The sequence below is a fragment of the Lolium perenne genome, chromosome 4 (genome assembly GCF_019359855.2).
Source record: "Lolium perenne isolate Kyuss_39 chromosome 4, Kyuss_2.0, whole genome shotgun sequence".
Classification (NCBI taxonomy): domain Eukaryota; kingdom Viridiplantae; phylum Streptophyta; class Magnoliopsida; order Poales; family Poaceae; genus Lolium; species Lolium perenne.
The window spans coordinates 110,146,481-110,151,919 of NC_067247.2; the positions used below are offsets into that span (position 1 = coordinate 110,146,481).

General features: G+C 53.7%; 1 long non-coding RNA gene across 1 annotated transcript; it reads left to right on the plus strand.

Annotated features, from left to right (window-relative positions):
- The first annotated feature begins 279 nt into the window (after positions 1-279).
- On the plus strand, positions 280-882 carry LOC127323978 (uncharacterized). Its single transcript, XR_011744405.1, has 3 exons — positions 280-330; positions 424-546; positions 621-882. It is a non-coding gene; the product is annotated as an uncharacterized lncRNA (long non-coding RNA).
- The last annotated feature ends 4,557 nt before the right edge of the window (positions 883-5,439 follow it).

A 5,439-nucleotide genomic window follows, 5' to 3' on the forward strand; every position in this document is an offset into this window, starting at 1 on the left:
CACGGGCGTCCGCATGGCCGTTTCCCTTGGCTGAATAAGGCGGTCAAGCCTACCCACTCCACGAGCTACACGCGTCTCAAGCATACCCTCACCGCCGACAGCCCCCAGCCTCGTCCACGGCCTGCTCGTCCACCCGCCTACGATGTAAGTTTTCCTCATTTTCATCCTCTTTCCGGTTTTCCTTCCTACATGGCTAAGTGTTTACGAGATTCATTGTTTCTGAAATTGTAGCCTGACTTCGAGGCGGCCTTCGAAGCCTGCAATGAAGCGTATCGACGAGCCGCTGCCCAGTGGAATAGGCAGAATACGGCCTATATGACGTATATATCAGTAAGTCTGAATCTTTCTTCTCGCGCAAGTAGATGACAAGTCTCAGTTTGATGCTTTATTTCTGCAAAGCCTAACTTGTAACCTATCTTGCAGGAAATGATGATCTCTATGTCTACTGGTACACCGCCACCGGCTCGAGTTACCGTGGCGGGGGACATGCCTATCATGCCATCGAAGGCAGCTTTCGCTGCGACTTACTACGGATCCACACCGGAGGTAAGTTCTTTGCCAAACCGGTAGTTACCACTTTCCTTTGCCTCGCAAGTTGCTAACATGTAGGGAACACGTAGGGAACGGGATGGTCCGGGAACCAGGCATCGCCGGGTGGGCGCGAGGTCACACCGGTTCATGAAGGTGGTCGGTCTCCTGGGCGTTCTGCTGGTGCCTCTCCGTCGACTACTCCTGGGACTACTCCCGGTGCCTCTCCGTCGACTTCTCCTGGGCGTGCTACCGGTCCTTCTCCAGGTGGTTCTTCTGCAGCTTCTACCGGAGCGAAACCCCGGGCTGCTCGTTTCGCCAACGATGTGGGCGGCCACACCCCGCCCGGGTCCTTCCTCCGCTAGTCGGCACCGGGCTTCTTGCTTGCCATCATGTGCTACCTACTACTATGTATTGGATGACATGGCACTCTCCTCTTGTATGCTATTACATGCACCATGTATGCTACTATGTGGATTTCATGCTATTTATGTGAATTATGGTGATTTTGGATGTATTTGGATGCTACTATGTGGATTTCATGCTATTTATGTGAATTATGGTGAATTTGGATGAATTTGGATGTATTTGGATGTATTTGGATGTATTGGACCTGCTGAACTGAATTTAGATGAATTGGAACCCAATTTAAATCGAAAAAACCAAATGGTAGGGCATACGCCGAGGGCAATGCCGTCGGCATAGGGCCCTGGCATGACCATATGGTCGAGCCTATGCCGAGGGCATTGCCGTCGGCATAGGCCACCTCACCTGGCCGCACCTCGTCGCTCCACGTGGCCTGCATGGGCCATGCATATGCCGAGGGGGTTGCCCTCGGCGTAGCTCCTGGCTACGGCCCGCCACGCTGCGCCACGTCGCCTCTGGTGGCTCTCTATGCCGAGGGGGATGCCCTCGGCGTATGGCATCGCGCCGTTAACGGCGACGGCACGCCGGCGAGCTTACGCCGACGGTGCGTACGCCGACGGTGAGCATGGTCCTCGGCGTAGGTGGTGTACGCCGACGGCCATGCCTACGCCGACGGTGGACACGTCTGTGCCGAGGGACCCAGACGCCGACGACGTACGCCGAGGGCTGCCGTCGGCGTAGCCTACGCCGAGGGCAAGGCATGGCTACGCCGAGGGCAGCCGGCCGTCGGCGTACCCGCCGATTCCTGTAGTGTCGTCGTGTCAGCGACGTCGAAAATCCCTACTCCAGCTGTCTTTCGTTACGAGAAAGGCTGGGCACTCGATGCTGGGTTTTGCTCCCTGCTTGGCCATGTTTGGGGCCGCCGCTGCAACCAGCTCACTGACCCTGCTGCTCGTCTGGCCAAGAAACTCAAGTGGGTTCGGGCGGAATCAAAGAAATGGGCGCGTTCGCGGAAGAAACCCGATGAAGTCATCGCTGCTTGTCGTGCGGCCATCCAACTCCTGGATCGGCTCGAGGAGTGCCGCTGGCTATCGGCAGCTGAAGCGCTGTTGCGTTCTCTGATCAAGGAACAGCTCTCGCGTCATTTGAAGTCCAAGTCCCTCTACTGGCGCCAGCGATACTCCATCCGGTACTGCCGGCTGGGGGATGAAAACACTCGTTTTTTCCATGCATGTGCCTCCGCTCGCCTCCGCAAAAACTCCATCCGCGTCGTCCACGACCGCGGTGCGCCTGTCTACACCCATCATCAAAAAGAAGCCGTCCTCACTGGGTACTACTCCTCGCTCATGGGCTCGCGCGTCCAGACATCCTTCGACTTCAACGTCGAGTCCATGTACACGCCCATGCCCGCATTGGCAGCGCTGGAGCTGCCTTTCTCCATTGAGGAAGCGCATGCAGCCCTCGCGCGGATGCGGACGGATGCTTCTCCCGGTTCGGACGGCTTCAGCCCTGGTTTTTTCAAGCACTTCTGGCCGGTTATCAAAGAGGACATGTCTGATCTGCTTGCATCGTTCCACTCCAGAGCCACCAACTTGCAGCCTCTCAACCAAGCATACATGGCTCTGCAACCCAAACGTGACGACGTGGTTACTGCCGATGGGTTTAGGCCGATCTCCCTGCAAGGAACAGCCGTGAAAATTCTCTGTAAGCTGCTCACTCGAAGAATCCAGCCCCTAATTCCGTCGCTGGTGTCCATTGACCAGTCCGGCTTTATCCGCGGCAGGAACATTACTGACAACTTCGCGTACGCTGCGGAACTGGTTCAATGCTGCCACAAGCGCCGTGCCCCCACGATTGTCCTAAAGCTGGATTTCCGGAAGGCATTTGATTCTGTGGACTGGGAAGCCCTTGATCGCATTCTTAGGGCGCGAGGTTTTGGAGAGTTATGGTGCGGCTGGATGTTGAATAAACCAGACGCAGCTTAGGGCTTACTGCTTTCTGAATTTTCCTGTTTTTCGTCAGTTTAGACAGTAGACGCTCCTCGTTTTGCTTAACAAACTCGGACCGCTTCTTACGCATGACTTGGTCCGTTCGTGGGATGGCACGGACGTAGTGGATCACAGATCGTGTGCTTTGTAATCAGAATAAGAGAAAGGAAATACAATCAGAAAAGTCGCAAGTTGTTGAGCGCGACGCAAACTCTCTCTCTCGTTCGAGCTTTGCCTTCTCTGTTCTTGAGCTTCTCCAGTGAGATCTTGAGGTTAGGGACCACAATATCGTGAGTATTGGGCAGCTTGACGAGATCGGCTGCCCCACGCACGTCGAGCATGGCTTCATGACCATCCGCGAGACGGAACGCAAGCTGATCGCAAAGGTGCAAAGGGCGCGGAACAGGCTGTACATTGTGCAGCTGCAAATCGTGAAGCCGATATGCCTGGCGGCTCACGTCGACGACATGGCCTGGCTCTGGTTCTGATACCAATTTTGTTGAATAAACCAGACCATCCTATCAGTGCCGGTTCAGCGTCCCAACCATCCTCATCTGGCATGGTGCGTTGTTCATAGGCACGGGCGTGCTCCATGGCTTCTTCTAAGGTCGTCGGGTACTGGAGGCCGACGTCAGTGCGGATGGGATTGCGCAGGCCGGCGACAAAGAGCTCGACCTTATGCATTGTTGTCAGGTCACAACAGCGAGCGACAAGGGTAAGGAATTTATCCTCATATTCGTCCACTGAACCGAGCTGACGCAGATTTTTTATGCCGCCCAGTTGTGTCCGTTGAATCCTTGGGCCAAAGCGCTTGTTGAGTGCCTTGGTGAAATCGTCCCAGGGGGGTTCACTACCGCGCTCAGTGACCAGCTCGCGGTACCACAGAATCGCCTTGCCTGTTAGATGGTATGAGGCAAGCCAAGTTCTGCCGTCATCTGCTGTCCCTTGCCCCGTAAAAAATTGCTCAACGCGAGTCAACCAGGGCAGTGGATCCTCCTTGCCGTCATAGACTGGGAATTCCAGTTTGTGAAATTTTGGCATGGCGCCGCCTGCCTTGATCTTGGTGCGATCACCATCCTGGGAGCTGGGTGCATTATCATGCTCAACCCCTGCTTTGCCTGGGCCACTTGACAAAACAGAGTTTTCCAAACGTGCAATGGCCAATTGCTGGGCCGTTGCTTGTTCCTTGAGGCTGTTGATATCGGTCTCCATCTGCCCTAGCTTGAGGTCCAGCTTGGCGTCCAGGGTCTCCTCCAGAAGCTTCTTCATGTCAGCAAGGATAATAGGGGAACCCATCGCAGCGGATGCAGAGCCGAGGATCTGACCGTCTGATACCAAGTTGTCACGTGCTAAGTTTCTGAGAGGGTAGCTATGAGACGTCGGAGGTCGAGGGCGAGGGGGTTTGGGCTTCGGCGCCGTTGCGCCGAGGAAGAAGAGATAAGGCTGCGGAGGTAAACTCCCTTTTCTGTGTTTATTATTCGATATCCCCAACAGAGGTGATCGCCAAGCTTTATAAATAGCTGGCCCCTAACAGATACGTACTAGGACTCAAATCTTTCCTATTACATGACTTTCCAAAACTAAATAACTTGAGAATAAAGTAAACTAAACAAATCTGAAGGAAAGCTAATCTAATTAGGACTCTTCTACTGCACCAGCCTTTAGCTTGGCACGACGTGAGTAGTGCTTCCCCCACATGACAAGCTCCTACTGTAAAACTAAGAAAAAGAGGAATTTTACGGTACCCTGTACTCTGAAACTATTGGGTGGAGTACCATGCCGATCTGGCCGTCCGTAACGGAGGACCAGCGTTAACAAGTACAAAACTCAGCAGCACCTGCAACCACCTCGCTATTTCTGAATCTACTCTCCTTCTGTCCAGTCCATTTGCCAGCCACTAACAGCCCTACCACTAAGGGCATCTTCAGCGGTGCGACGTATTTTATTGTTCGCACGCGTCCGTTTGCGTCGTGCAGCGTGACCGTTTTCGTCCGCGCGTCCGTTTGCGTCTGGGGGTGGCTCCAGCGGCCCGACGCATTTTTTTTTGTTTTTCTCTTTTCCATTTGAACATAGTTCCAAATATTACAAATTGGAAGATTATTTTACACAAACTAATACATAGTTTGGAACATGGTTTACACAAATAATACATAGTTTAAACCATGGTTGACACAAATATAAATATTTTAAAAATAGAAACCAGTTGTGTTGATTTCCGTATGTTCGCTGCCAACAAAGAACATTCGAGCGCACACCCAGTCACCCAAACTGGAAAATCCAGTGGGAGGCATGACGGTGCCCTTGTTGGTTCTACCGAGGAAGAACAGACAGAAACCTTCCACTACTGGCTTCGTCTGGCCCGTAGCCAGATTCGCTGCAAAGAAAGAACACTCTAAGTTCTAACAATTGGTGTCCGAGCCGGATTCGCCGGTGTGGTAGTGTCTGCAGCAGGCCGTGTCATCGAACACCTTGACGATCATCTCGCCGTCCCCCTCGTAGAGGAACGTGAGCTGGCAGCCGGGCTCGAGCGCCACCACGGCGAGCGTGGGGCCGTAGC